This window comes from Hemicordylus capensis, chromosome 2 (genome assembly GCF_027244095.1).
Source record: "Hemicordylus capensis ecotype Gifberg chromosome 2, rHemCap1.1.pri, whole genome shotgun sequence".
Lineage (NCBI taxonomy): Eukaryota > Metazoa > Chordata > Lepidosauria > Squamata > Cordylidae > Hemicordylus > Hemicordylus capensis.
This window is the reverse complement of record NC_069658.1, coordinates 36,543,514-36,565,933: the sequence shown is the minus strand read 5'-3', so window position 1 is coordinate 36,565,933 and position 22,420 is coordinate 36,543,514. Positions and strand designations below refer to the sequence as shown.

General features: G+C 43.6%; 1 protein-coding gene across 5 annotated transcripts in view; it reads left to right on the top strand.

The window, feature by feature from the left end:
- The first annotated feature begins 529 nt into the window (after positions 1-529).
- Positions 530-22,420, top strand: part of ANKRD55 (ankyrin repeat domain 55) — a 115,229-nt gene continuing 93,338 nt past the window's right edge. For 3 of the 5 annotated variants that reach the window (XM_053300246.1, XM_053300242.1, XM_053300243.1), the window contains exon 1: positions 530-632. The gene's annotated coding sequence lies outside the window, so the exon portion shown is untranslated. Of the gene's footprint in view, positions 633-15,370; positions 15,501-20,779; positions 20,890-22,420 lie in introns of those variants that run through there. The other 2 variants (XM_053300244.1, XM_053300245.1) reach the window with 2 other exon arrangements.

The following is a 22,420-nucleotide window of genomic DNA, read 5'->3' as shown; positions in this document are numbered from 1 at the left end:
ACCTGTGTTCAACAAAACATGTGAATAACTGGACTTGTGTACAGATCTGTATCTGTGTACACTGTACACTCATATGTTTATTCAGCATAATGTCTGAATAGGGCTTATGTTCCATACATTGATTGAGTGAGTGAGTGAGTGATGGACTTCTCTAGGGAAGACATTCAGACAAAGTGCCACAAATCAACAGTCCGTGTTCCATACCATCTGATCTCAGAGAGGTGCTATATGAAGCAATGTCTTCCTTCAGGGGCGCAACTACCATTAGGCAGGGGGAGGCAGTCGTCTCGGGGCCCCACTGCCTTGAGGGGCCCCCCAGAGACACCTCACATGACTCCCCATTGCCCCCTGCCCAGCCCCAAGACCCTTCAGCCACTTGAGCTGTTTGCCCTCCCTCCTGCTTGTCCTCCTGGTCGGCAATCAAAGCAGCAGGCAAGCTGCTTTTCTCCCTGGCGCCTCTCAGCTGATCGGCGGGTGGGCGGGGCTTCCAGGGAGGCCTCCGTGTAGGCCTCAGTGAAGCCTGAATTCGAGTAGGCTGGCAAGCCCCAGGAAGAAGGCTGGCAGTCAGAGTGGCCACTACAGCTCTCTGCAGCAGACCCTCTTCCCAGGCCAGACAGCTCAGCCTTTGCCAGGTAGAATATGAATTCCTTTTTGTGGTTACACTCCCCCCACCCCCTATATACAGGTAGGGATCTGCTTGCCATAGGGCTTTGATGGTGGGGGGGGAGACTGAGAAGTCTCTGAATATTTAATTTAAAACTGATTGGAAAATTTGCTGGCTTAAAAAAAACCTCTAAAAAGTCCTATAAGTGGCTTGTTTCATGGCAGGAAATTACAAAAACTTCTGGAACAAATGTATTTATGTATTAATTAATTAATTAATTAATTAATTAATTCATAAATACACTTATGTTCAAGTTGTTTTGCAACCCAGGTCTGAGTGAGAACTGAGACATGAGTGAGAACTGTGATGCATGTGTTGTGCTTTTATATTTTTTCCCCTTAGGGTCAATCTGGCCAACATGTGAATGCAGCACCTCCATTCCAGAGGAGATGTGTGTTAAAGGGCTTTAAAAGCTTCTTGTGAAAAACCTCCTGGAATCAAACTTTACTGAACTGGTTCAGAATTCTGAGAAAACAAACAGAGGCTCACCCTGCATGGCTGAAAGTCTCCTTTGCTAATCTGCAGCAAGGGGCCCATTTTAATAATTAGTGTTTCTAGTGTGTTCTAGGCATTAAAAGTAGCACAAATATATAGTATTCAGTGTATATCACTATATATTGTGAAGTGTGTGTGTGTGTGTGTATTCAGTGAAATGTATTTCTTGGCAGCATACTTATTTTGAAATATCAGACTTAAATCCTTGGAAGCCTGGGGTGTGTGGAGGCCCTAGACTTTGGGGGGGGGCATTTTAAAATCTCTTCTCAGGGCCCACTCCAACCTTGCTATGCCCCTGAGCGCATTCGGCTCCGCTCTTAGAGCTCTACTTCGAAAACGGAGCACAATGCAAAGAGCTTCACGATTGAAAAGGGAGCTGCATCTGCTGTCCACAGAGCCACCACCGGGTATTACTTGCTGGCAGACTGGAAGTCGCTTAGATGAACTTCAAGCTCAAATCCTTGGTTTTGCAAATATACCATATGAAAAAGGAATTTTTGACTTGGAAATAGTTGTGCCTGAAAGGTATCCATTTGAGCCTCCAAAGATGCGCTTCCTGACTCCTTTAAAAAAAGGTTTTACTCCCATATAATTCTTCTCTTCTCATTTGCTCAATTTTGTACATCTGTTTTTTGTATGTTTTGAATGAGGACAGAAATGTGAGAATAAAAGCCCCCTGCTTACGGGGCAAAGAGGCACCTTTTTCTCTTTGTAAACCGCCCTGAGCAATTTTTGGAAGGGCGGTATAGAAATTGAATTATTAATTATTATTATTATTATTATTATTATTAAAAAATTTCTCGGCGGGGGGGCCCATTTAAGAATCTTGTCTCAGGGCTCACTCCAACCTAGTTACGCCCCTGTCTTCCTTGGGAGTCTTAGAGGATGAGGAGGTTTGTGTGGTCAGAGGAAAAGTTCTCTGAGATATACAGGGCCCAAAAGCCCACATAGGGCTTTAAACGTTAAAAAGCAGCACTTTGAACTGTGACTACCAGAAACTAACTGGTAACCAGTGCAGTTCCTTGGGCCCTGGTTATTTGTGGTTTCAGCAGCTTACAGCATCGGATCCACGATGCTGTACTCTTCTCCAGCTTCAGTCTGCAAGAACAAATCTTGGAAGGAACAGTCCCATGCAGAGGGCACTGCAGTAATCACGCTGAGAAATGGTCGAGTCATGCCTGAGAAGCAATTAAGGTTTGTTTAAGAGATTTGAAATTGGTACATCTGTGTAGTACAGGGATGCCATTAAAATGTCGAAATAAGAGTCTCCCCATTTCTGGCAACTTTTTAAAAAAAGGCACAGAGGGCATATTTATTCCCCCAGGCTTTTAATTAGATTTATGGTTTTAAATTTTTAATGTTGGTTTTAAGTTAATTATTTTAATGTTTAAATGATATTAATTGTTTAATTTAGTTTTGATTTTAATTGTTAATTTATTTTAATTGTTTTTGTTTTGCTGTAAACCACCTTGAGCCATTTTTTGAAGGGCAGTATATAAACCAGATAGATAGACAGACAGATAGATAGATAGATAGATATTTTATTTATTTAATACATTTCTATACCGCCCAAAATGCAAGTTCTCTGGGCAGTTTACAAAACAATAAAAACAGCCAATAAAAGATTAAAACATTTCAACAATTAAAATTAAAAAGTTAAAACTATTAAAACACAATTAAAACAGTATCTAATTAAAAGCCTGGGTGAACAAATGCGTCTTGATTGCCCTTTTAAAAGTTGTAAGAGATGGGGAGGCTCTTATTTCAGCCGGAAGTGTGTTCCAAGCCTCGGGGCAGCAATGGAGAAGGCCCATCCCTGAGTATCCAGATATCAAGATAGATAGATAGATAGATAGATAGATAGATAGATAGATAGATAGATAATGTGTAGAGCAACACTTTTAAAAGGACAGTTAGTTAGCTGGATGGCCCATCTTTTGTAATTTAAATCACTGCTTGATGGCTTGGAGGATGTCCCTTTAGAGTGGCTATCAATTTTGAAAGCAGCCACCATTAGGAATCGTACAAGTATCACATTTCTCCCCCCTCGTGGTGGAGAACTGAATACAGCTTGCACACATTGGTTCTAACTGCAATGGGCTCCATCTTCCCCCACTGCTCTGTGTCAAGGACTATCTCAAAATTACAACAATCAGATCACAGAGACACCTGCAGTGACTTTTCTTCCAAGAGAAAGCAAAATCCAAGGTGTGCTGTAAAGCCCTGGGTCATCTCGCTGATGGGGGAGTGGGACAATGAGGCAGAGTAGCAGTATCAACAGCAGAACAGTTAGTTTCCTCAGCAAGACTTCAATGGCCAACATTCAAAGCACTGGTGCAGGTAACACTGTGCATGCTACAGAGAATGAGCAATTTTCATCTATCTCCCTTTCCACCTGTAACTCTCTGTGACTCCCTAAAATATATCCCTGTAGGCCACATAACCCTCAAGGACGTATTCTTGGGAGTCACAGTTGGCTTCAGAGGAAAGGGGAGATTGATGAAAATTGCCCCTCTCTTGTAGCATGTACACAACATTGCTGTCCCAGTGTTTCATTAGTCTGGGTGTCAGCCAGTGGGTAACATGATGTGCAGCATTATGGAGCTGTAACGTTGCATCTCAGGGCTGCTGCAGACTTCAGAGGCAGCCGCAACACTGTTCTGAAGCAGCAGGAAAAGCAGCAGCATTTCCACAGGATTCTCCATTGTTGCAAATGGGAAAACCTGCAGAAATGCTGCTTTTCACAAGCACTGCCAAAGACAGTGTTGGGATGGGGCTGCCTTTGAAGTCTGCAGAAGCCCGAGAGCATCACGTTGTGCCTCCATGACACTGTGCATCATGTTAGCCACTGTCTCTTCTAATTTGGAGCTGTGTGTGTATGTTGTGTGTCTGTGTATGTGCTGGTTGTACTATCACAGTAAAATACAAGGTATTGTTTTTAAAAGAAATACACTCTTTTTTATTATCTATAGTGTTCTGCATTTTTATCTGCATAACTTATGGACATAAACGCTATCAAATCGACCTTGTTAAAATATGCCAGCTGGCTTGTGTCAAGTCAGATGAATTTTTTTTAATCTTTAATCTTGCAGTTAGAACAGCTAGACCAGCACTTTTAATGATTCACACAAGACAGAATAAAGTCTGTCTCTGAAAAAAAACAGAAGAGGCACCATTAATCTATTTTTAAATAAACAGGGAGTTGTAATAAGTGCTTTAATCTGAAGAGGAAAGATCCTGAGCTGGAAAAGAACACCTATCTACTGGCCAAGCTCTTTGAACCCTGAAAAGGGTGTATATAATAATTTACTGTGATTTTTCCCATGACAGTCTGCCAAAAAACAAAAAACGCTTTCACAAACTGACCCATTTTAAAAGAGGATTTCAGTAGTTACTGAAACTACACAAAAGGAAGAAATACTTGAAATTGCTAGGTGCTCTTTCCTTTGGAAAAGAAAACAGAGTTCTTTTAAAGAACAATTAAAGAATTGTCCCCTCTCTGCATTCATATTCTTGATGGCTGCTATGTTATTTATTTTGATAAATAAATTATTTAAATGAAACTACTCTAGAATAAGTGGACTGTATCGTGTATCATAGCAATCCAAAGCAGCATACATAGACAGGAATTTCTTTAGGGTGAGGAAAGGGAGACAATTTATTGTTGTTGTTGTTGTTGTTGTTTACACAGTCAGACAGGTGTTATTGACTGGTTTGTTTTATCCAGAAATCGAGTCCTTCCCAAGGACCTGGGATGCCAGAATTTTATTGTCAATGTTGTTGCTGTTATTATAGATATTGTCGCAGAATATAGGCTGTTCCCAGTAAAGCTGCTTTTTGTAAGTGGCTGATGGTGATTTCTGTGGCCCCTATGGTGTTGAGGTGCTCTTCAAGGTCTTTTGGAATTGCACCTAGGGCGCCAATTACCACTGGGATTATTTTGGTCTTTTTTTTTTGCCGCAGTCTTTCAATTTCAATTTGTAGATCTTTGTATTTTGTGATTTTTTTTCTATTTCTTTTCGATTATTTTAACTTGTTTTTCTTTCTTCTCGACTACAGTGATATCTGGTGTATTGTGTGGCAGATGTTTGTCTGTTTGTAGTCGGAAGTCCCATAATATTTTTGCATCTTCATTTTCAACAACTTTTTCAGTTTTCTGGTCCCACCAATTTTTGGCTACAGGTAGCTTGTATTTTTGGCAGATGTTCCAGTGTACCATCCCTGCTACCTTGTCATGCCTTTGTTTGTAGTCAGTCTGTGTGATCTTTTTACAACAGCTGATTAGGTGGTCCACTGTTTCATCTGCTTCTTTACAAAGGCGGCACTTGCTGTTTGTTGTTGACTTTTCTACTTTTGCTCTTATTGCATTTGTTCTTAGTGCCTGTTCTTGTGCAGCCAGTATTAAACCCTCTGTTTCTTTCTTCAAGTTGCCATTCTTAAGCCATTTCCAGGTCTTGGTGATGTCTGATTTTCCACTTATATTGTGCAAATATTGACCATGCAGGGGCTTATTTCTCCATTTTTCTGCTCGGTTCTTGACTTGTTCTTTCTTGTAGGCCTGCTTTCTTTCATTGGTGTTGAATAGTTTCTCGTTCTTGACCATTTGAAGTGCATCTTCTTCACTGTCTTTGATATATTCTTCAAGGCCTCTTTTCTCCTCCTCTACTGTTTGATGGACTTGCAGCATTCCTCTTCCACCTGAGCTGCGAGGGAGGTAGAGCCTATCTACATCATTGCGGGGGTGCAGAGCATGATTGATGGTCATGATTTTCCTGGTCTTACAATCTAGCGTCTCTAGCTCTGCCTGGGTCCAGTCTATTATTCCTGCAGTGTATCTGATAACAGGTATAGCCCAGGGTTTTATGGCTTGTATGGTGTTCCCGCCATTGAGTTTGGACTTGAGGATTTTTCTAACTGTCCTGATGTACTCACTTCCAATTTTTCTTTTATTTATTTATTTTTTTTATTTAACACATTTCTATACCGCCCTAACCCAAGGTCTCAGGGCGGTTCACAACAACAAATACTAAAAACAATTTAAAACAAATAATAAACAATCAAAAGTTTAAAAATTTAAAAGTTAAAAAGTTAAAAAGCTAAAAAGCTAGAAGGTTGGGTAAAAAGATGAGTCTTTAAATCCCTTTTAAAAGCCACTAGAGATGGGGAGACTCTTATTCTCACGGGAAATGAATTCCAAAGTCTCGGGGCGACAACAGAGAAGGCCCGTCCCTGGGTGGCCACCAAACGACATGAAGGTAGCCACAGACGAGCCTCCCCTGATGAACGTAGTGGATGATGGGGATCATGCAGAAGAAGATGCTCTCTTAAATACCGTGGGCCTAAGCTGTTTAGGGCTTTATAGGTTATAACCAGCACTTTGTATTTTGCACGGAAACCTATCGGCAGCCAGTGCAACTCCTGTAATATAGGAATAATATGGTCTCTTCGAGATGACCCGGAGACCAACCTGGCTGCCGCATTTTGTACTAATTGTAGTTTCCGGACTACGTACAAAGGCAGCCCCACATAGAGCGCATTGCAGTAATCAAGTCTGTAGGTTACCAGCAAGTGTACTACTGTTTTGAGATCATGAACTTCAAGAAACAGACGCAGCTGGCGTATCAACCGAAGCTGATAGAAAGCGCTTCTGGCCACTGCCTCAACCTGGGAAACCAGGGAGAGGTGTGGATCCAGAAGCACTCCCATACTGCGTACCTGTTCCTTCTGAGGAAGTGTGACCCCATCTAGAACAATATCGCTTCCCGAGTGACGACCGCGCACAATAAGTACCTCCATCTTGTCTGGATTCAGTCTCAGTTTGTTATCCCTCATCCATCCCATTACTGCTTCCAAGCAGGCATTCAGGGAGGATATGCCTTCTCCTGATGATGTTGACATAGAGAAATAGATTTGGGTGTCATCAGCATACTGATAACACCCAGCACCAAATCTCTGGATGATCTCTCCCAACGGTTTCATGTAGATATTAAAGAGCATTGGAGACAATATGGAGCCTTGAGGGACTCCATATAAAAGCTCAGATTTTGAAGAGCAACAGTCTCCAAGCGACACCGTCTGGAATCTGCCAGAAAGGTAGGAGCGGAACCACTGCAAAGCAGTTCCTCCCACCCCCAACACTCTCAGACATTCCAGAAGGATACTATGGTCGATAGTATCGAAAGCCGCCGAGAGACCCAAAAGGACCAACAGAGTCACACTTCCTCTTTCCATTCCCAATTGGAGATCATCCATCAGGCCGACCAAGGCAGTCTCCACCCCATAGCCCACCCGAAAACCAGTTTGAAATGGGTCTAGATAATCAGTTTCCTCCAAGACTGCCTGGAGCTGGGAGGCCACCACCCTCTCAATCATCTTGCCCAACCATGGGAGGTTGGAGATAGGCCTGTAGCTATTAAACTCTGAGTGGTCCAAGGCAGGCTTCTTAAGAATAGGTCTAATAATTGCCTCCTTTAAACAAGGAGGCATCCTGCCCTCCCTCAGAGAGGCATTTATAATTGCCACCAGGCTCTCCACAACAACTCCCTTGCCAAATAGTATAAGCCACGTCGGGCAAGGATCAAGCAGACAGGTGGTAGAACGTACCGTTCCAAGCAGCTTGTCCACATCCTCAGGAGTCACAAACTGAAATTGATCCAGTCTAACCACACAAGAGGAGTTGCTGGATACCTCTGCATCTGACACTGCGATAACTGTGGAGTCTAAATCGACCCGAATACGAGAGACTTTGTCCACAAAAAACTCATTAAAAGCATCACAGCGGGCAACTGATGGTTCCAAAGATGGATTCAGGGGAGTAGGGGGCCCTACTAGACCCCTCACAACCCTGAATAGCTCCGCCAGACGAGAGCATGCGGAAGCAATACGGGCAGAAAAGAAACACTTCTTTGCTGAACGTATAGCCAGAGCATAGATCTTTAAATGTGCTCTATGTCGTAATCTGTCGGATTCGAGTCAAGTCTTCCTCCACTTGCGCTCTAGTCGCCTACCTTGCTGCTTCAGCTCCCGTAGATCTTCCGTATACCAAGGAGCCATTTTTGAAGTGGGTCGGAGAGGACGCTTAGGAGCGATCATGTCTACTGCCCTGGTGTGCTGATTATTCCAATTCTCCACCAGGGCCTCAACCGGATCGCCGGCAGGGCCAACATTAAATCCTTCCAAGGCTTCTTGGAATCCTATTGGATACAATAACCTTTTTGGACGTACCATTCTAAAAGGTCCCTCACCCCTGCAGAGGTGGGACGCAACTGTGAGTCCGACCTTAACCAGATGGTGGTCCGTCCATGACAATGGGGAGATCACAGGAGTCCCCACCCACGGAACACCACCCTGATCAGAATGAAAGATCAAATCAAGAGTATGACCAGCAACATGTGTCGGTCCAGAGACCACTTGGGATAGGCCCATAGTTGTCATGGCCACTATGAACTCCTGAGCTGCACCAGACAACCCAGTCCCAAAGTGGATATTGAAGTCCCCCAGCACCATAATAGCAATAGCAATAGCAATAGCACTTACATTTATATACCGCTCTATAGCCGGAGCTCTCTAAGCGGTTTACAATGATTTAGCATATTGCCCCCAACATTCTGAGTACTCATTTTACCGACCTCGGAAGGATGGAAGGCTGAGTCAACCTTGAGCCCCTGGTCAGGATCGAACTTGCAACCTTCTGGTTACAGGGCGGCAGTTTTACCACTGCGCCACCAGGGGGGTGGCTAAGCCTGGGGGACTCCAACACCAAACCCGAGACCAAGTCTGCGAGCTCAGTTAGGGACTCTGTTGGGCAGCGGGGTGATCGGTACACCAACAGAAGTCCCAATCTATCCCTGGTCCCCAAACATACATACACACATTCAATATGATCAGACACTCTGATAGGGATCCTGGTAAGGGAGATATTATCCTTAAAGACCACAGCTACTCCACCTCCCCACCCACATTCCCTTACCTGCTCCTCTACAGAGTACCCTGGAGGGAGAAGCTGGGCCCAAACTGGGCCCCAGCCTCCCCCAACCAAGTCTCTGTGATACACACCAGGTCAGCCCCTTCATCCCTGATCAAATCATAGATTACTTCAGATTTATTTTGTACTGACCTGGCGTTACAAAGGAGCAAGGCAAGGTTCTGTGGGTTGTTGGCACTACGCCCCAAGGTCAAAGAGCTGGCAGGACAGCCAGAAGGGGAAACAGCTATTAAGTTTCTGATTTCCCTTCCCCTGCAACGGCCTGCTGACCTACCAACGTAACTTCTTATATTCCCCACCACTACTGGGATTGCTGCACCGAGACCAATGGACACGCTCTCCGATCTCCCCATCTCCAGACAGTCTCCAAAATATTCAAAACAAATCTTACCCAAGCCTTATCTCAGTTGCTGCCCCCCCCCAAGCAATACTGAAGCAGGGGGGATGGCCCTCACCCTCATTGCTCCCCGAAGTGGCTCCCCAAAGTGGCGACCCCCTTCGGTGACAGCCCCGCCGGTGGCAGTCCTGCCGCCACTGGCAGTCTCTTAAGTAGCCCAGGGATGGGCAGATGGAAGCCCAGGACCCCAGTCCTGCCAACACTCAGCTGTACCAAAGCTGTACCAAAGCTGGCAGGCAGAAGTCCCACAGGCAGACAGCAACAGCAGCAGATGGCAACAGATGACAAACAGCAGAGGAGCCACACCCAGCACAGGCTCTCACCCTGTGCCTCTTGCTGGTGGATGGTCTTGCTCCTCTGCTGGGCACGGGGGACAGGCAGCAGGCAGCTACAGTCCCAGCCACTGGCAGTCTCTTAAGTAGCCCAGGGGCAGGCAGATGGAAGCCCAGGACCCCAGTCCTGCCAACACTCACACTTTAACTTCAGTGTGTGCGATATTCTAATCCTGGAGAATGCCCAAGTATTTGTAATGTTCTTTCTCTTCCACGTTCTTGATGTTGCTTCCATTGGGCAGTTCTATTCCTTCTGTCTTTGTTATTTTTCCTCTGTTCATTATTAATGCAGCACACTTGTCTAGTCCAAACTCCATTGCTATAATGCTTACTGAATATACGGACAGTGTTTAGCAGTGATTCGATTTCTAACTGGGACTTTCCATACAACTTCAGATCATCCATGTACAGCAGATGGTTGATTTTACTTGATGTTTTAGATGTATGTTATCCGAGGCCTGTTCTATTTAGTATTTGTGAAAGTGGAGTCATGGCGATTACAAACAACAGAGGGGATAATGAGTCCCCTTGGAAAATACCTCGTCTAATGCTAACCTGTCCAAGTGTCTCACCATTGATTGTTAACGGTTTACTCCACATGCTCATTGCTTTTTTAATAAATATCTGAATGTTTTTGCTGACACCAGTTGTTTCTAAACATCTTAGTATCCATGTGTGAGGCAATGAGTCAAAGGCCTTCTTGTGGTCAATCCATGCAACACTTAGATTGGTTTTTCTTCTCTTGCAGTTTTCTAAAATCATTTTGTCAATCAGCAGCTGGTCTTTTGTGCCTCTGGTGTTCAGGCAATTTCCTTTCTGTTCAACTGCAAGCTGCTTATTAGTTAATAAGTGTTGCATTCCTTCATCTGCTATTATTCCAGTTAATAATTTGAACGTGGTTGGCGGGCAGGTTATCGGTCTATAATTACTTGGAACCGCACCTTTTGCTGGGTCTTCCATTATGAGATGAGTTTTCCCAGTTGTTAGCCATTGTTCAATATCACCTCCTTGCAAAATGTGATTGAACTGTTTTGATAGTTGTTTATGGAGGCTTGTTAGGTGTTTAAGCCAAAAGCCATGCAGTTGATCGTCGCCTGGTGCAGTCCAATTTTTAATTTTCTTTGCTCTTTCACTTATTAATTCTTGTGTTATTATTAGGTCTTGCATTTGTTGGTTACATTTTTTTACCTCTTTCACCCAGCCTGCTTTTTTCTTATAATCTATTGGATTGTCCCAGAATTTCCCCCAGAATTACACTGTTTCTTCTTTATTTGGTGTTTCTAGGTTTCTTGCAGTTTCTCCTTCTATGCTTTGGTAGAAACGTCTCTGATTCGACTGGAATTGGAGATTCTGCCTGTGTTGTGTAATTCTGGCTTCATATCTGCTAATCTTCTTTGACACTGCTGTTATTTGCTGCTTTATTATTTCCAGGACTTCTCTAATTTTCCTTGAATCTAGGTTGTATTTTTGGATCAGATACTGTTTGGTGTTTTCATTCTTCAGCTTCTTGTCTTTCATATTTTTTTTGCTTTTGTTCTTTTTGCTTTTCTGTTAAACGGCATTCAGGTTTTTGAGGTGAAGGCAAAGGGGTGGTTGCCTGGTTTTGATTTTGAAACAGTTCAGCAACAGTGGCATCCTCTATTTCCAACATTTCCTCCACCTGCGCCTGAGCAACTTCTTCAATTGGTGGTAATTCTTCTTCCATATCTTGAGCCTGTGTTGCTCTTTGCAGTTCTTCCAGCTCAACTTCTTTGAATACTTTATTTCTTATTATGAATCTTCTCTGGTCTGCTAGCCTTTGTTCTCTTGTTTCTGTATCTGGATGCTTCTCTTTCCAAATTTGGTACATTCTTTTTAAATAACCTCTTCTAGTTGGACTAGACTTGTAATAGCAGATCATTATTCCTTGTTGGCATTTTTCGTATATTTTTTTCGGTTAAGCGATGTTTCTTCCAGTAACCTTGCAGTCTCCAGCCCTGGTTGTTCAACTGAAGATCCTGAGTCCTATTGCCCACTTGCCACCAGATGTCCAGGGACTCCGGCACCTGGCGCGGTCCTTGTTGACCTGGGCAACGACCGATCCGGTATAGATTTATTAAAGTTATGTCTCACCATATTGTTGATGGGAGAGGCACTCTTTGTCTGGCTCCTCTGGTGAGACCTGTCCAGTATGGTTGGACCTCTGGCTTAGCTCTCACCTTCCTCAGAGCATGCAAGCCCCACAACCCCGCCAAGGTAGTGCCTCACTGGGGGATTATTATTGGTGGTGGTGGTTGTTGTTTATTTAACACATTTCTAAACTGCCCCAAACCCACGTCTCTGAGTTATGGCACCATTAATCAATTGCCCCAGGCCCCACACATAGAGGGCTCCCATCCAAAGTATGGTTCAGTATTTAAAGTGATCAGATAGACCCTTCTCATTCAAGGCAGTAAAGCTAATCAGTTAAAATATAGCACCATGATCGACAGTTATTTCCATGTTTGGGGTTATTATATTCACATAGAATGCAATGGCTGATATATCGTGCGATGTAATGCTCGTGCTGGAATGTAACATTGGCACAATTGTGCAAGCGCAAAAAAAATTGTAAATGGAGTTGCAAGACAGTGTGACCTTTATATATAATGGCTGCATTGTTGTGCAACACTGTGCAATTTTTGTGCTTGCACAACTGTGCAAATAGTACATTCCACTCCATGTGTAGTGTTGTGCAGTACATCAGCAAAATAAAAGAAAATGGGCGCAGGGGGGGGCTCTCAGAGTCTTTAAAATATCCTGGTCATGAAGCATGCATAGCCACTTCAAAGGGTTAAAATCCTACAGATAGTTGTTTGGTGGGGAAATGGCAGAAGAGGATGGAACTGGTTCCCTGTTCCTCTTCCTGGAAAAGAAAAATGAGAGGGAAAATGTTAACCTTTTTGAAAGAGATCCACAAAAATGTCACTCCACTCCAGAAGGGAATCCCTTACATGGCACCCCTTTGTATGTGTGATTCCCCCTTCCAGGTAGTTCTCCAGCCTGCTTCCACATGTGGATCGGGGTATACATACCATACATGATACATTGAGGCTGTTCTCACACGCAGCCTAACCCAGGCTAGGGAAGCCCAGTCTGGGTTAGGCTGCATGTGAGAACTGCCGGGACCTGGCCCAATTCCGGTGAGGCAGCACCACCTAGCCCAGCTTTTCACCCCAGCTCCAGGATAATTTGTTTGCTCAAGCTGCATTGAGCCCGAACGAACCCAAAGATGGACACCTAGAGGTAACTCCTGGGGGATCCCATCAATACACCATGCTCGTGGCACAGTACATTGTGGGATACCCAGAGGCCAGGAAGTGTTAAGGTCATCTGAGGAGGCCCGTCTCCAGTTACCACCGGTACGTCTGGTGGTGACTCAGAGGCGGCCTTCTCTGTAGCTGCTCCTGGGCTGTGGAAGGCACTCCCGGCAGAAATCCGTAATCTGAATTCATTATTGGCCGTCAGGAGAGCCCTCAAAATCTATCTGTTTGGCCTGGCCTTCCAGGGTTTTTTAATTGTTGTAATTGTTTTTAAACTGCTGTAACCTGGTTTTCCAGGGTTTTTAAACTGTGTTGAATGTTTTGAATGTTAATTGTTTTGTGGTGTTTTCTAGTTTCTGTTTTTAACTGTTAATTGATTTTAATTGGTTTGTTTTTATGTAAATTGCCCTGAGCCATTTTCGGAAGGGCAGTATAGAAATCGAATGAATGAATGAATAAAAGCCCCAAATGCTGTAGCCTTGCCTCATAAGGAAGATGCTCCAGGCCCCTGATCATCTTGGTTGCCCGCTTCTGCACCTTTTCCAGTTCTACAATATCTTTCTTCAGATATGGTGACCAGAAATGTACAAGTACTCCAAATGTGGCTGCACCATAGATTTGTATAAGGACATTACAATATTAGCTTTCTAAAAAATGGTCAATCAAAAAAATGTTTTTAAATTGTTAATTGTTGTTATATTGTTTTTAATTTGTTTTAGCTCTTTATTGTTTTAGTGGTTTGTTTTAATTGTAAACCACCCTGAGCCAGTTTGGAAGGGCGGTATATAAATCAAATCAAATCAAATCAATCAATCAATAATCCCCCTAATGATCCCTAGCATGGAATTTGCCTTTTTTTTCACAGCTGCCATGCAGTGAGTCAACACTTTCAATGAGTTGTCCACCATGACCCCAAGATCTCTCTCCTGGTCAGTCACCAACAGCTCAGACTCCATCAGTGTATATGTGAAGTTGGGGGCATGGGGTTGCCCCAATATGCATCTCTTTATACTTGCATACATTGAACTGCATTTGCCATTTTGTCGCCCACTCACCGAGTTTGGAGAGATCCTTTTGGAGCTCCTCACAGTCTGTTTTGGATTTCACTGGATCCCTTTTTCACAATCGGGGTTACATTAGCTACTTTCCAGTCCTTTGGTATAAAGCCTGATTGTATGGACAAGTTATATATTTTTGCTAGGAGATCAGCAATTTCTTATTTGAGTTTCTTCAGGACTCTTGGGTGGATGCCATCTGGCCCTGGCGATATGTTAATTTTTAGCTTTTCAAGACAGTTTAGTAAGTTTGACAGTCTGAAAAACTAAAAATTAACAAATTGCAAGGACCAGACTGCTAATGATTTCTTCATTTATTGATGAAAACTCTGATGTTGTCTGAAGTAATCATTTGGAATGGTTAGCTAGGCAAGCCTAAGACAGTGGTTGCTGAAAATGTAATGGATGCCCCAAAAGTATAATGTGCTCTACTAACCTCTTGCTAACCCTTTCTTCTTATTTTAGCATTTACATGTAAAGGAATGTGAATTTGTTTCAGAGTAGTTAGTGCTGGCAGCATTCTTTACTAATGTGTACTGAAATTATCCAGATGAAATAGGGACAGCCTATTCCTCCTGGGCTTCCTATATTTTGTCTGATGTGTCAGACGCATGTCTCACCCATAACATTATAGAGTACATAGCAGATAACAGAGGCTGAAGAATGAACAAACTTAATCCAGACAAGATAGAGATGGCCATAGTGGATGACTCAGTAGGCTGGCTAGCTAAGGACATATGGGTCCTGGATTAGGGCTACCCTCTTACCTTTGAGGGGAAAGTGCAGTGTGTGTGTGTGTGTGTTTTCTTAGATTCAACATTGCTGGTGGCCACGGATGGAACCTGTTGGTCAGAATGGTAAAACAACCGAAACTGCCCAACGGTTACTGTGGCTACTGTTGGGAGATAGGTACATAGCAGGCTGCCATATACTGAATCAGACCATTGGTTCATCTATTTGGCATTGTGGACAATGGCTGGCAGCTGCTCACCAAGGTTTCAGGCTGGAGTCTTCCCTGCCCTACCTGGAGATGCTAGTGATTAAACCTGAGACCTACTGCATTCAAGGCATGTTCTTCACCACTGAATTATGGCCCCTGCCCCAAAGGTAGAGGCCTAGCTATTGTTTTGGTGACTTCCAGATTAGATTATGCAGTCTACGTAGGGCTGGAACAGGAATGCCCAGCTTTGGTCTGTTGTTGGACTGCAAATCCCATCACGCCACTGAGGTCAAGGATGACAGAAGCTGTATTCCAACAACCATTTGAAGGCGGAAGAAGTTGAGCATCCCAGGTCTGGAAACTTCAACTGGTTCAGAATGCAGTCGACAAGTATAAAATAGAGCGATTGTATTATTTCAATTTTAAAACAACTGCAATAGTTTCACTGGATTTCTAGGCCCAATTCAAGGCTTTGATCCTTAAAACCCTAAATGTTCTGGCTCTCTAGTATCTCAGGGATGCCTTCGCTTTTATGATCTCAGCCCTGCCCCCTGAGATTTGAAAGAAGCCCACGAAGCTCTGCTGCAGGTACCATCATTTTTCGATGCTGGATTCCCATCAACTGATAGCAGGGCTTTCTCTGTAGTGGCTCCTCAATTGTAGAATGCCTTCCCAGGGAGGTCTGCTTTTTCCACCCAGCCTTTGAGAGCAAGGCACCTGTAAAATGTTGACTGTCTTATTTTTAGCTGGGAGAGAACCCTATACAATTCCAGCACAAGGTCTTTGGAGTGGCTGTTGCTGGTGTTGTCTTTCTTTTTAAAATTGTGAGTCCTTTCGGGACAAGGGATCATCTTATTCCTTTTCCTTTGTAAACCACTTCGAGAGCTCTTTTTGACTGAAAAGTAGTATTGTAACAAATTATAGCCTTTGTCTCAGGACAGCTCATGTGAGGGGATAAAACTGCTGAATCATCCCTTGCAAGCTGCTTGGCTGGGCTTCTCATAAAACTAATCTATATTTCTGGTAGAATTAAAATGCTAGCACCACCCGTCTTATCAACAGAGCTTGATCCCACCTGGGCTTGGGGTGGAATCCCAGGGGAAACTCTATTTTGCTATTGGATAAGTACAAAAACCTTCCACATGTAGGCTGACACGTGATGAGAAAGCTGATAGCTGCTGAGTGGTTGAGGACACTTTTGCACCAGAGAAATCCCCTTTCTGCCCTCCCCTTTTCTTGAGTTAAAAACCAACTCTGAAAGGCTCATAAAAAGAAAAGAACAAAAATCAGTTTTATTCAATTACTACAGACTGCTTCTGTCTGAGGCTTTTAGGTTTTAAATACACTCAAAAATACTGAGTAGATTATAAAAATAGGTTGTCTTAGGCTTCAGTTTCAGACTGCATTTAGGTACACTTAGATATTTAGAGAGTCTTCTGCAACGCTTTAGGTGAGTAGAGCATAGGTTATTGTATCTTATTTTAATTACATTGCAGGTAGAAAATAATAGAACAGTCTCAGGAATATGCAAAGCATGCACACAAAGAAATATAAGTATCTAACGCAAAATCTGACTAACAAACTGTTCCCTATGATGAATCCCCTTTTCCTTGAGAAATCACCCAACACCTGATGAGAATCAAGCTTCCTGCAATCCTGTCTCTCAAGGATCTGCATGTGAGAAACTTCCATGCTGTCCTTGACCATGAGGGAGCAAAAACTCCATGCCCCTCAATAAGCCTCTTTGCACGCGCTTCTCCAGCACAGTCCGCCCTTCTTGTTCCCAGAATTCCCAGCAACCGCTCTCTAGGTCCCACCCACCTGGTGTACTGATTGGTTGCCCTGGAGTTCACCTGCCTGTCAGTCAAGACAAGGCTTCACTCCCTGTTAACTCTTTAGAGGGAGGGGAGGCTGATCACTACAAGTATATAAATATTCTGAAAAAGAATTAGAAACAGCAGCCATAGCAGCTTTGAAGTGGCCAATTCCTGCTTCTATTTCACATTGGTTCTTCTGTTTTTAGCTTTTATATTTTTATGACATTTGGATGGTTTTTAAAAGAAACCCATTCCACGACCCAGGCCAGCTTTTGCTATAGCTGAATCCAGTGTTCGGACTGTGGGGTGGTAGAGCACACCTACAACAAGCAGGATAACAAGGAAAGCAGGCTGGATTTTTTTGCTGTACAAAAGAATTACATGGCTTTCTTAATTACATTCTTACATATATTGATTGTACCATATCTCTTCATTCTCTGGACTCTATAGTTTTAATTGTTCTGAACTTTTTATGGTAAACTACTTTGAGGGCACTTGTGTGGGAAAGTGTTATAAAAGTATTGTATTACATGGTGTGCAGACCGCCGGGCTGCTGCAGACTCATAAAGAAGCTATTCACACACACTTGCAAAACCAGGCTAAGGAAACCCAGCCCAGTTTTGCACTGTGTGTATACCACTGGGATCAGGCCCAATCCCAGCAGCACTGTGGCGGCAAATCCACCTATGCATCCTCCCTCTAAAATTAGGTTAGGAGAGCAAGTGCTCTCCTAACCCCATTTTTTCACTCATCTTCGAGCTGTGGCTGCTTGCAGCCACGTCTGACCAACATTAGGGCTTCCCTTTCCCATTCCCCATCCCTCTCTCATCAAGCCTGCCCCATCCCCTTTCCCATCCCCCCTTCTCTCTCTTGTTAAGCCTGCCCCATCCCCTTTCCCGGTCCCCCACCCTCTCTCATCATCTGCCCAATCCCTTTCCCCATCCCCTCCATTATGGGAGCTCCAGGGGGCGGGCAGGGTGACATGCAGTGAAGCATCCAGCCCCCCAGGGTAACTGGCAACAGCCAGTAATCATCTGGGCAGGTGTATCGCCCACCCAGAGGGAAGGACCTGCTCGTCTGTGAGGAGGTAAGCTTTCTGAGACTTCCTCCCCACTAATTCTCTTGCCCTTTCTCCCTGGTCATGAGAAAGGGCTCAAAGCATCCTCGGCTCTGTTCAGAGGCAGAGGTTGTGGAAGCAGCATTTCTGCAGGTTTTCCCCAGTGTTGCAAATGGTATTATGGAAGTTGTAGTCCAGCAACACCTGAGGATCCAAGTTTCGGAGCTCATCACTAAGTTATCATGCAGTGCACAGGTGACCCTTTCACATACAGCAGGTGTGGAGGTGTAGTGTGAACTACTGATAACGTATTGTCAGATTATGATGTTTGCCTAGTCTATCTTTACCAAAAGGAATAATCACTGTCTTGGCTTTACATCCATGGAGGTCAGGGCTATTGCTGAGTAAATGAAAGCAGCAGGCAGAATAGAGTCTTCAGCAAAGTGTAATAAAAGGAGTGGGGGCTCAAGCATTTTTGCTTTTTAAGGGGGGGGGGTTAATGAACACATTCCTGTTTTCAGCTGTGAAATGTTGGCAAATGCTGGGATGCAGTTGTCCTTAGAATATTCTGCAAGATAGGCCAGTTTGGATATCTTGGAGAAAGGCTGTCACTTGGTTTTGTGTTAGATTTGACTTAATAGCAAAGTCATTGCTAGCTGCAGAGGGCCCCATGATGAAATCAAGGCTTTCTCTTGCCTAAGGGACAAGTTTCTGCACTTATCTGGTTCACTGATGATAGCCCCAAAAGATGAAAGCAAGCCAGTTACATACTGCTCTGACAGTGAGACAAAACTTTTTCAACTGAGCTTGTGGACATTCACTAGAAATAAATAGCTTGATCAACCAGAGTTATGAAAACACTACACAAACATTATTTAAAACCAGCATGGTTTGGATTGAAATGTTCATTTTACTGACTTAAGTCTGATATTGGTGATGATTTTACAGCAGTTGTCCTTGGCCAATGATGGTGCTTTAGATAAAAGGAAGCATTTTTATTTTTATTTACCAAAGTCCATTAATTTATACAATCCTTCAAAGCAGCACAGATAAAGTATTACTGCTTTTCTTGCATTGGATTGCATCACAAAAAATGCTTTGGTCTACTGCAGTCTTTTGTAAATTCTTCAGTAGTGAATGAGACAGGATTCTTCTGGCAGAAAATATTACAGGGACTGTTTTTAATGATTTGCATCAGAATGTTCTTGGACCTTGAAAATTCAAGTTGCTTGCATCCTTTTCTTTAATCACTTTTCTAATGTTTTGTGGGGAAAGCATCACATAACTGTGGCTGTGTTCACAGTCGCAGCAATCCTGGTTAAAGATTTATCCAGGATTGCTGAGCCTTATGGAGCTAATTGTTAGAACCCAGAACTTTGGGGTAATCCTCGTCAAACCACTGTAGTTAACCTGTATTTAAATGGGATGTGGTTAAGTGGTTTGACCAGGATTGCCTGAAATTCTGGGTTTTCACAATCAGCTCAGCAAAATATAGCGATCATAGTTAATTCTTTAACTGCTGGTTCTAGAGAAATTTATCTCTCACACACGATACTAGAACCAGGGGTTATCCCATGAAATGGATGGTCACGAAATTTATTAGGAAGTACTTTACAAACGTACTTTACAAAAAGGAAGTACTTTACAAAAGGAAGTCCACAGTGCATAATTAATCTATGGAATTCTCTGTCATGGAATGCGGTGTTGGCCACTAGCTTGGATGGCTTTAAAAGGGGCTTAGACAAAGACATGGAGGACAAGACTATCAATGGCTACTCATCTGGTGGCTAAAGGCCACCTGCAGCCTCAGGGGCAAGATGCCTCCAAATGTCAGTTGCAGGGGAGCAACAGAAAGAGAGAGGGCATGCCCTCAGCTCTTACCTGTGGATTTCTCAGGGGCATCTGGTGGGCCTCTGTGAGAAACAGGATGTTCTTTGGGAGATATTTGTTGGGCCTGATCCAGCAGGGCTGTTCTTATGTTCTTAAGATTGTCAAGATCGTGTGAACACAACCTATATAACACTGTTATTAAATTACTGATGATGATGACGATGACGATGATAATGATGATTCATTAATAAGAACTATGTATTGTCTATTCTTCTGGGACTGTCAATTATCTGACCCTTGCAAGCTTTTCAAGGAGTACCTCTCCTCACACTGCTTGCAAAACTCTGAAGAAGCACAAGGAGAGAAAAGGAGGCTGCTGGCAAATTTCCCTCCTGCCTGCCCCCAAGCACTTCAAAAGCTTGCAAGGATTGGTTTCAAAAGAGACCTGGTCCTCACGGTGGAGAGCAGAGACAAGGCAGCATTTTGCACCTCACCTCAGGCACTGCAGTACCTTAGACAGCCCCTGAGGTATGCTTATTATTTAGTCCTTATTTTAAAGTTGATTGCTTATGGAATGGATTATTTTATTTTGATTTATTTGTTGTTTCTCTGTGTAAACCGCCCTGAGCCATTTTGGAAGGGTGGTATAGAAATCAATTTTTTTTAAAAATATATCTCAATCTACTTCGAACACAGGTATAATTGGGTTATGAATTTACAAAAACTCTGGCAGCCACAAGGTTAAACTAAGGGCCCGTTCGCACATGTGAGGTCTGATATAACCTGCTGAACACAGAATGGATCCACTTTTGTTTGAGAAGAAAGTTGTGATCAAGCTACAGCAGCCCATGCCATTAAGTGTCAGATGCATGACTTGCCACAAACTGGAGCCAGCAAGGACTGAGCTGAGGTTTCTTTTCCTCATAGGCACATTGGCCACCTTGGGATATAATGCAAAACTGGAGGTGACCATGCCAGAGATTAAAGAATTTGGTCTTCTGAATGTGTGAACCCGCAATTTCATCACTGAACCACAGGTTGGTTTTAGCCCCCAAACCTGAATTGGAACCTCTGATTCCCTCAGAGGTAATCAGGTTTTGTCTCCAAAACCTCAGGTCAAAAAGTGTATTGTGTCATCCAAATTCAGGCGCAGTGTCCGACCAGAGTTGAGGGTAGGAGGCTCCTAGTCAATTGACTGCCGCAGCTTTCCTTCACGCATTGAAGGAAACCCATGCAGCCAGCAACTCCCCCTTCGTTGTCTCCCAAACTACAGATCAGGATCGTCTTGGTGCGCTCAGGGGAAATGGAGGCAAACTGTGGGTCCGTTGGACCCATGGTTTGCCATTATGTGTGAAAACAGCCAATGATTGCCTGTGGTTGAGCAGTTGTGTGAATTGGGCCTAACTTACTGAAGTCCTGTCCAGCACGAAAGCTGAAAAGTTTCTGTGTTACTTTATGAAGCAAAACAACAACAAAAATATTTCTTCAACTATAGTCAGAACTACAGTGAATGTGGCTGACTGTTGCGACGGAGAAGCCCAATTCCAAAAGGAGATTTGGCCATCCATTCTTTCTATCAGATTGCTTCTGTTTATTAAGGGATGGGACCTGGAAAATTCAACAGAGTATTCTAGTTGGTTTACTATGGATTATGCTGACTGTTGCAAGTACTCTTTTGACCCAGTAAGCAGATGAATGTAGAGATGAATCAGGGCCAAAAACAAAATAAAACAGAAACTTAGAATGGATTTGCTGGCCAGCATGGAGCAGATTAGGGGAATGACTCCAGACTTGGCTCAGTTGTCCCTGCTAACTGAGCAGAGAGGCAACTTTTAAAGCGGTGATTCTCTTTATTTAGCAGAGGGAGAGCAACTGGCCCTATCCATCCCCAGCACAGCATCCCTCCAGTGGCTGTTGCTAGTGTCTGTCTTGTGTTTGTCTTTTAGATTGTGAGCCCTTTGGGGACAGGGAACCATTTTATTTATTTATATCTATCTATGTAACCAGCTTTGGGAACTTTCTTTGAAAAGCGGTATATAGATGAGGATGTGGACAAGCTGTTTGGGGCAGTGTGGCCTGCCACTTTTTCTCTGGATCCTTGTGCAACTTGGCTGCTTCTGTCTAGCAGAGAGATTGTTGGAGGTGGCCTAGTTAATATCATAAATACATCACTGAGGAAAGGTAGGATGCCTCCATGTTTGAAGCAGGCAACGGTTAGACCTCTTCTTAAGAAGCCTTCACTAGATCCCTTAGCAATGGATAGTTACAGGCCAATTTCCAATCTCCTTTGGTTGGGCAAGGTACATAGGAACATAAGAAGCTGCCATATACCGAGTCAAACCATTGGTCTATCCAGCTCAGTATTGTCTACACAAACTGACAGCAGCTTCTCCAAGGTTGCAGGCAGGAATCTCTCTCAGCCCTATCTTGGAGATGCCAGGGAGGGAACCTGGAACCTAGATGCTCTTCCAGAGCGGCTCCATCCCCTAAGGCAGGGATTCTCAACGTGTGGGTCCCCAGATGTAATTGGACTTCAACTCCCATAATTCCCAACCAAAGGCCACTGGG